Here is a 7,732-nt window from a genome sequence, read left to right as displayed (position 1 = left end):
CAGAAGAGCGATTATGATGTCCACAGGACCTGAGAGATAGAAGCTTTACAAAAGACATTAAACCTTAAAGGGCAAGGCAAGAGGTGAACCTGGTTCCTGTCTTCTAGACTCCTTACCCGCAATAGCAGCCAACCCAACTACTCAGTAGTGTGCTGGAGGAGAGCTCTCACTCTGCAGCCTTGACCACATCATCCTGACCAACAGGCTGAAGAAGGCCCTAGAGGCCAGAATAAGCCAATGGTGGGACTGAAAATTCTCCTTCATCCAAGACAACCTGCTTGACGAGGCTGACTGGCGTGGTCTACCCGGGCTGGAAATTGCAATTCCACTTTCTCAATTTCTGACTATGTTTTGCAGTTAACGTCCCCAAACACAGAGGAATAAGAGTTAAGACTATGTGGAATGAATGAGGAAGAAAATCATCACTTGGTGCCCATCATTATAAAGCTATGCCCAGGTCTTCCCTGGTGGCGCAGTGGTTGAGAGTCCGCCTGCCGATGCAGGGGACACGGGTTCGTGCCCCGGTCCGGGAGGATCCCACGTGCCGCGGAGCGGCTGGGACCATGAACCATGGCCGCCGGGCCTGCGCGTCTGGAACCTGTGCTCCGCAACGGGAGAGGCCACGGCAGTGAAAGGCCCGCGTACCGCAAAAAAAAAAACCAAAAACAAATAAAGCTATGCCCAGTGTGCTATCTTATTCACCATTGCCCTGTACCTGTGAGAAGTGGTCCTTTCTCATCAGGCAAGAAGCAGACAGGCACTCAGAAAAGAGAAGGGAGTTGCCCAAGGTAGTAGTCAGGATTTAAAACTTCATACTCGCAAGTGCAAGGTCTCAGCCATACTCACACAACTGACCTCAAAGGACTGAAATATGGAGTAGGCTCAGTATAATTTCCCTTTGCCTGAGTTCTTTATCTAAAAAGGTGGGGGTGATGTTAGTTTGGCAGATTAAAAAGTATTGAGTACTCAGTATACTCCTAGATTATAATGAGTGGGTTTTTCCAAAATGCTGTGAGATCCTAGCTGGTAGCATTAATGCAGGTATTATTTTCTCTTGATGCAGATGACTTGGCTCTCTACCACCACAAAAATGGAAGATATAATTATATATACTTAAAACATCCTGCCAAATAATTAGATGCCATGACTTAACTTCTTAAGGAATGAATTCTAGGAAGCTCTTATTAGCATTCAAGCCGTGAAGTAAAGCATATATGATTATAAACAGTACAGAACTAAATCAGAATATCGTTTCCTTTAGAAGAAATCTAGAATTTTTTTTTTACTCTGTAGAACCCAAAATAACCAACGGATCTGAAAATTCAGTTTGATTTATCTGGTCTTGGCTAATTAGACCTGACTGTCTCAATTCTAGAGCTGAGGAATACCTGGAACAAAAAGTTAAAAGTGGGACTTCCCTGGTGGCGCGGGTGGTTGGGAGTTCGCCTGCCGACGCGGGGGACAGGCCTGTGCGCCGCAGTTGCTGAGCCTGTGCTCTGGGGCCCGGGGGCCACAACTGCTGAAGCCTATGTGCCTGGAGCCTGTGCTCCACAGCCGGAGAGGCCACCGCAGTGACAGGCCCACACACCATGGCGGAGAGTGGCCCCTGCTCGCCGCAACTGGAGAGGGCCTGCGCGCAGCGGTGAACACCCAATGCAGCCAAAAAGATAGATAAATTAAAAAAAAAAAAAAGTTAAAAGCAAGCCAAAAAGAATTGTTCTTTTTTGGGCTTCCCTGGTCGCGCAGTGGTTAAGAATCCACCTGCCAATGCAGGAGACACGGGTTTGAGCCCTGGTCCGGGAAGATCCCCATGCCGCGGAGCAACTAAGCCCGTGTGCCACAACTACTGAGCCTGCTCTCTAGAGCCCGTGAGCCACAACTACTGAGCCTGCATGCCACAACTACTGAAGCCTGCGCCCGTAGAGCCTGTGCTCTGCAATAAGACAAGCCACTGCAATGAGAAGCCCGTGCACCGCAAGGAAAAGTAGCCCCGGCTCACCACAACTAGAGAAAGACTGTGTACAGCAACGAAGACCCAATGCAGCCAAAAATAAATAAATAAATAAATTTATTAAAAAAAAAAATTGTCCTTTTTTTTTCTTGGCAAAAACCAGAGAATGAATAAAGGAAATATGCTTCGAAAAAGAATCTTTGCTCAGGTGGCAAATTCAGTATACAGTGAGTCTGAGGGTTGCCTATGATGTTTAAACACAAGTATAAATAAAAATCATCTGATGATGGGGGCGGGGTATGATGAAGATAACCTTGAGCAAATAGCTTTATAAAGGGCACTCTTAGCCAAGGTATAAAAATTGACATTAAACGTGGAGAAGGAATGAGATGTATTTTATTTGTCAGCAATTCTCTTTGCCTTATGTTAGGTATATTTTGTTGTTTCTTCTAGTTCCCTGACTTCTAAACTTACTGAGACAGAAAGTAGGGCTGTGTAGGTAAGAAATGGCATCTGGAGTCAGATGGACCAGCTTTGAATTCCAGTTCTGCAACTGCCTAGATGTGTGAGGTTTGGCAAGTTACCTAACTTTTCTGAGTTTTCTCATCTATAAAGTGAGGATCATTATAATAGCCAATAAAAGGGCTCTTCTGAGACTTAAATGAAATTATAAATGTAACACACCAAAGAGTATATCATAAATGTCCAGTAAGTATTATTATTATTATTATTATTTCTAAGTGGTCTCTGATTCTAAATATGCTTTAATGCCAGTTGGAGCCCCTCAGTGTCTGCCATGAAATACATAGTGGTCTTTGGAAACAAAACGTAACTATCAGAAACACTATATAGGGAATTCCCTGGCGGTCCAATGGTTAGGACTCTGCGCTTCCATGGCAGGGGGCCCAGGTTCGATCCCTGGTTGGGGAACTAAGATTTCCACCCCCAGCAAAAAAAACATCATATAGACATAAAGCCATTGGATCAAGCGGGGAAGGGGGAGGATATTCAAGGAAAGAGAGTAGAGATGGAACAAAAAGAACACCCTCTCTCTTCCTTTGCCATCAAGCAAACATTCAGAAGGTTTGCTGTACAGAGAGTAAGTCACTTAGCAATAAATCCAAAAATTAATTCAGTTGGTCAGTCTTACGCTGTCTCCTCTCTGAAAAAGGTGCCATATCTGATAAGACACTCTTTGCGGCAAGGCCGTATATGCCCCAGAAACCCAAAAACAGACCTGAGCAGTCAACATCTTAGTGGCTCTGCCCATGAGAAGCCTGCCGTGCTCTGATCAACTGGGCCTGCCCAACTCCCAGAAGATTTTTGCACTCACGATACGCAATGATGCTTGCAACTCATTGGTATCTATCCGTGTTCCTTTCCTTTGTGGTTTTCAGAAAAAATAAACTTATACTTCCCTTTCACCTGAAATTAGAATTTTATAGATGTGATCAAAATTTTGTGACCAGGAGCTTTGCCACAGATGTAAATCAGCCCTTTCCCTTAGCTCTGCAGTTTGGCTAAAGAAAATATGACCATGTCCCCTAGTAATGTCCATGACATTGTCAGTTACAGAGGGCATATTCTTTTCTGTTAAAGGAAAAAAAAATCTGAAATGGAAAGCAAAGTTCATCACTCGGGAAGGCTGGGTAAACCTTAAGAATACTGTCACCAACTGTGCAGCTGTTAAAAATCTTATCGTAGAAATACGTTTATGACATAGAACATTATTTGCAATATATATATTATATAACATATATATATACATACATACATATATATATATATATGTGTGTGTGTGTTTTTTGTTTGTTTTTTTTGCGGTATGCGGCCCTCTCACCGCTGTGGCCTCTCCCGTTGCGGAGCACAGGCTCCGGACACGCAGGCTCAGTGGCCATGGCTCACAGGCCCAGCCGCTCCACAGCATGTGGGATCTTCCCAGACCGGGGCACGATCCCATGTCCCCTGCATCAGCAGGTGGACTCTCAGCCACTGCGCCACCAGGGAAGCCCTATTTGCAATATATTTTAAGTGAAAAAATACCTTTATAAAACAGCATGTATGAAGTAGTACTAAAAACTGAGAGCAGGTGTTTATAGAAATTAGGTACTGGAATCACTCAGTTATGTACCACAGTTAAAGAGATAAGGTCAAAAGTTCCCAAACTTTAACCACAGTTTTAATTCGATTTAAATGCTGGCATCATCTAAGAGTGGTTTTACAACTTCAGAAAGTTGGCTCTTTTACCCCATCCAAACTTCACTGGGTCAGATTATTCCAATTTAGATATGACTTGAACATAATAAACTTGTACCGTGTGGCAGCAAGCTCATGCATACATCACCTAACTGTACACTCTCCAAATGAGGCCTCTTAGTGAATATAAATATTCCATTAATCCCAGTGTAATTCAAACTATGAATGTACAGTGGTTAGGCTGGAGATACTCCTAGTTTATGGGGCAGATGACACAGGAAAGTTGGGAGCCAATAGTAGTGGCTGGGGTATGGAGCGGTGATGGGGAGCACAGACAGAAACTTTATCTTCAGTTTTAAAGATATTATGTATATCGAGATATAAATTTATTGCAGCAGAATCTTATTATAACATGGGGTTTAAAAAAATCATTTGCACTGGGGTTGGCAAACTTGTGTAAAGGGACAGAGAGTAAATATTTTAGATTTGCCATATGATCTCTGTTGTATCTACTCAGCTCAGTCATTGTAGCCAAAAAGCAGCCACAGTAAAGTGTAAATAAAGGAGTACAACTGTGTTTCAATAAAACATTATTTATAGACAAGGAAAAAAAATCATTTGCATTGTAAGGGGAGTCCTACGTTCCAACAATGAAAACACCTGGACAAACAAAACGCCTGGAATTTTCTGTTCTTCTTGTCTTCCTGGGCTTGTGCTAGGCTCAACGCAGTGCCACCAATGGGAAGTTCTCTGTGGAACTATATAGGAAGTTTTAAACATGTATGAGCTAACATCTATATTAAGTAGTTGGGCAAAAATTCCTTCGGTGATCTTGTATTAACTGAAATTTGGAATGTTATCATTTATGTGATAAAGTAATTGTAAAAATTACCACAGGCCTTAAAAAACAGCATGTATGATGCCGCGGAGCGGCTGGGCCCGTGAGCTATGGCCGCTGAGCCTGCGCGTCCAGAGCCTGTGCTCCGCAACGGGAGAGGCCACAACAGTGAGAGGCCCGCATACTGCAAAAAAAACAAACAAACAAAAAAACCAGCATGTATGATATAACCCTAATTTTATTAAATATATATTATAAAATATATGTTTATAAGAGACTTTAGAAAGATACACAGTGAGGTGTTGACAGCAGTTGCTTCTGGTGAGTGGGATTGTTTTTTATTTTCTTTTTACTTCTGTAACAAAACATATTGCTTTTATAATTGACCGCTTTTATTATTGGGGGAAAAAAATCTTCAGAATACCTAAGTAAATATGACACGGCACATTTTAGGGGAGTCACAGGCCCAAAGAACATGTAGCCAACAGTTCTAGTAAATATTCTACCATGCCCTGGAATATTACTCAAGGGCCCTCACTTTCTTGAGAAAAGAAGTCTCACCTCTCCTGTGGTCTTCTCAAACGGTCTCCTCACAAAGCATTTCAATATGGCCTTTTCTCCTGCCTTACCTCTCACTAAAAGCTCTTCCACTCAGCTCAGTGGGCCCCTAAATCTCCCAGACCAAAGCTATCCTCATCCGTTCCATTCCTACTTTCACCTCTTTGCTCAGCCTGTCCCTGCTTCCCAGATAGCCCCTTGTATCTACATGAACCCTACTTGTCATTCAAGCCCCACACCCTCTGAACAGTCTTCCCTGATGACTCTAGTTCTCTCCTGATTGGGAGCACCTAGCCCCAGAATCTAGTGGAACCTCAGAGAGACCTGGCACTTGTCAGAGCAGAGAGCTATGAATGGAGGACTTATTGGTGAACCCATGAGAGGTGTTCCCTAAAGACTCCCAGAAACACTGCTGAGGAGGGGGACATTTTACCGGAGGCGGGAGTGAAAAATCTGTTCATATTTTGTTCTTTATTTTCCAGATTAATCAGTTCACCACCACTCTAACTTGATGCTAGGAAAGATTTAAAAATCAGATCCCCCAAAGAAGGTGAATTTGCAAGCACAGAGGCATTTAAACAGTGCTTTGAAGTTCATCTGTAAAAATAGAAAGATAGGACCGTACTGCACTCCTGTCAGATGGAAAGAAACAAACTTTCCCCTCACCAGAGTGTTTGTTCCCTAAGCCATTAGAGGGAACACCAGACAGGGAGACCCCTTGATTACCAGGTACTTATGTGCTCCTCTTTAAGTTCTCATTGTGGTGGATGATAGTGGAATTGGGTCCACAAACAGAAGAAGGAACAGTGTGTGCAGAAAAGAGAGAACCGGTGGATAATTTAGTGCCTACATGCTGATGGTTGTTTCTTAGAGGAAAGATGCTAACCACTGTCTCTGTCTTTGGAGGAACAAGCAAGAGGAAATGACCCTCTGTCAAGTAGTAACAATTATAAGGCCAGCATTAATTAAGTACTTACTATGTGTCAGGTACTCTTCTAAATGCTTTACATTTTTATATAATTTATTCCTCACCACTCATGAGGTAGGCACCATTATTATCCTCCTTTTACAGATGATGAAACTGAGGCACAAAGGGATTAAGTAACTTGTAAAATAACTAGAACAGAGTACCTGAACTCTTAACTACTGGAGAGCCTTTAGCATCAGATCACAAGCGATTTTCATAAAAGGAATATCTTGACCACTCGACCATCTGACACTTTCAATGCCTAGCAATCTCCAAGAATAGAACAATAACTGGTGTCCTTAAAGGCTGCAGCTTAGTGAGTGGCCTGTGGTCCAACCCACCCCATCAATCCTACTCCCTAAATACACCTATCCCATCCCCTCCTCCACTGTCTTCTCCTCCTACCATGCCTTTCTGCTCTCTTTCCTCCTGATGTCCCCTCTTTTTCTTCTCTTTTTTTCTCTCCTACTCCTCCATTGCTACCCTATTGGGATAACCCATAGGCACAGTTTGGCTCCCCTTATGGCACTCAGAATCAAAAAGGCTGCTGGTCCCTAAGCCACACCTTTCCAAGCCACCTTCTTTGGGAATGAGATCCTTCCCATCCATAGGCTGAGTACAGGCAGCCTAAAAAGCAATGAGAAGAAAAAAAGACCAAATAATTCTGCAAAGGAATTACCCAGCTTGCCCCCATGTCAGGGAATATCAGTTGCCCTGATTGGTTTGTCTTGCCTTTAAGTCAAGAAAATAGCACAATGTGGACAGCACTCTCTTCCTCTTAGGAGCCAGCTGTAGTGTAAGGAAAAGAAAGTGGGCTCATTTCCTCTTCTGCCTCCAACAATCTGTATGACTTTGAGCACATCATTTCCCATCAGTTTCCCCTCCAACGATGTAGAGATTAGACTATATTGGGGAGCTCTCAAATTAGGAACCATGGGTGAATTCAAGGGGATATATCAATTCCTAAAGGATAATGTACAGGATTTTTCTTTTTTATTGAAAATTTTATTGAGATAATTTTAGATTCTTATGCAGTTGTAAGAAATAACAGAGATCCCAATTTCCCAGTGGTAACATCTTGCACTATAGCAGTACACAACTGGGATACTGATATTGGTAAAATCCACCTATTTTATTCAGATTTCCCCAGTTTTACACGCACTCATTTGTGTATTTGTTGGGGTGTGTGTGTGTGTGTGTGTGTGTGTGTGTGTGTGTGTGT

This window comes from Aethalodelphis obliquidens, unplaced genomic scaffold, assembly GCF_003676395.1.
Source record: "Aethalodelphis obliquidens isolate GAN/ISIS:26980383/991018 unplaced genomic scaffold, ASM367639v1 scaffold4, whole genome shotgun sequence".
Lineage (NCBI taxonomy): Eukaryota > Metazoa > Chordata > Mammalia > Artiodactyla > Delphinidae > Aethalodelphis > Aethalodelphis obliquidens.
This window is presented reverse-complemented; position numbering follows the sequence as displayed.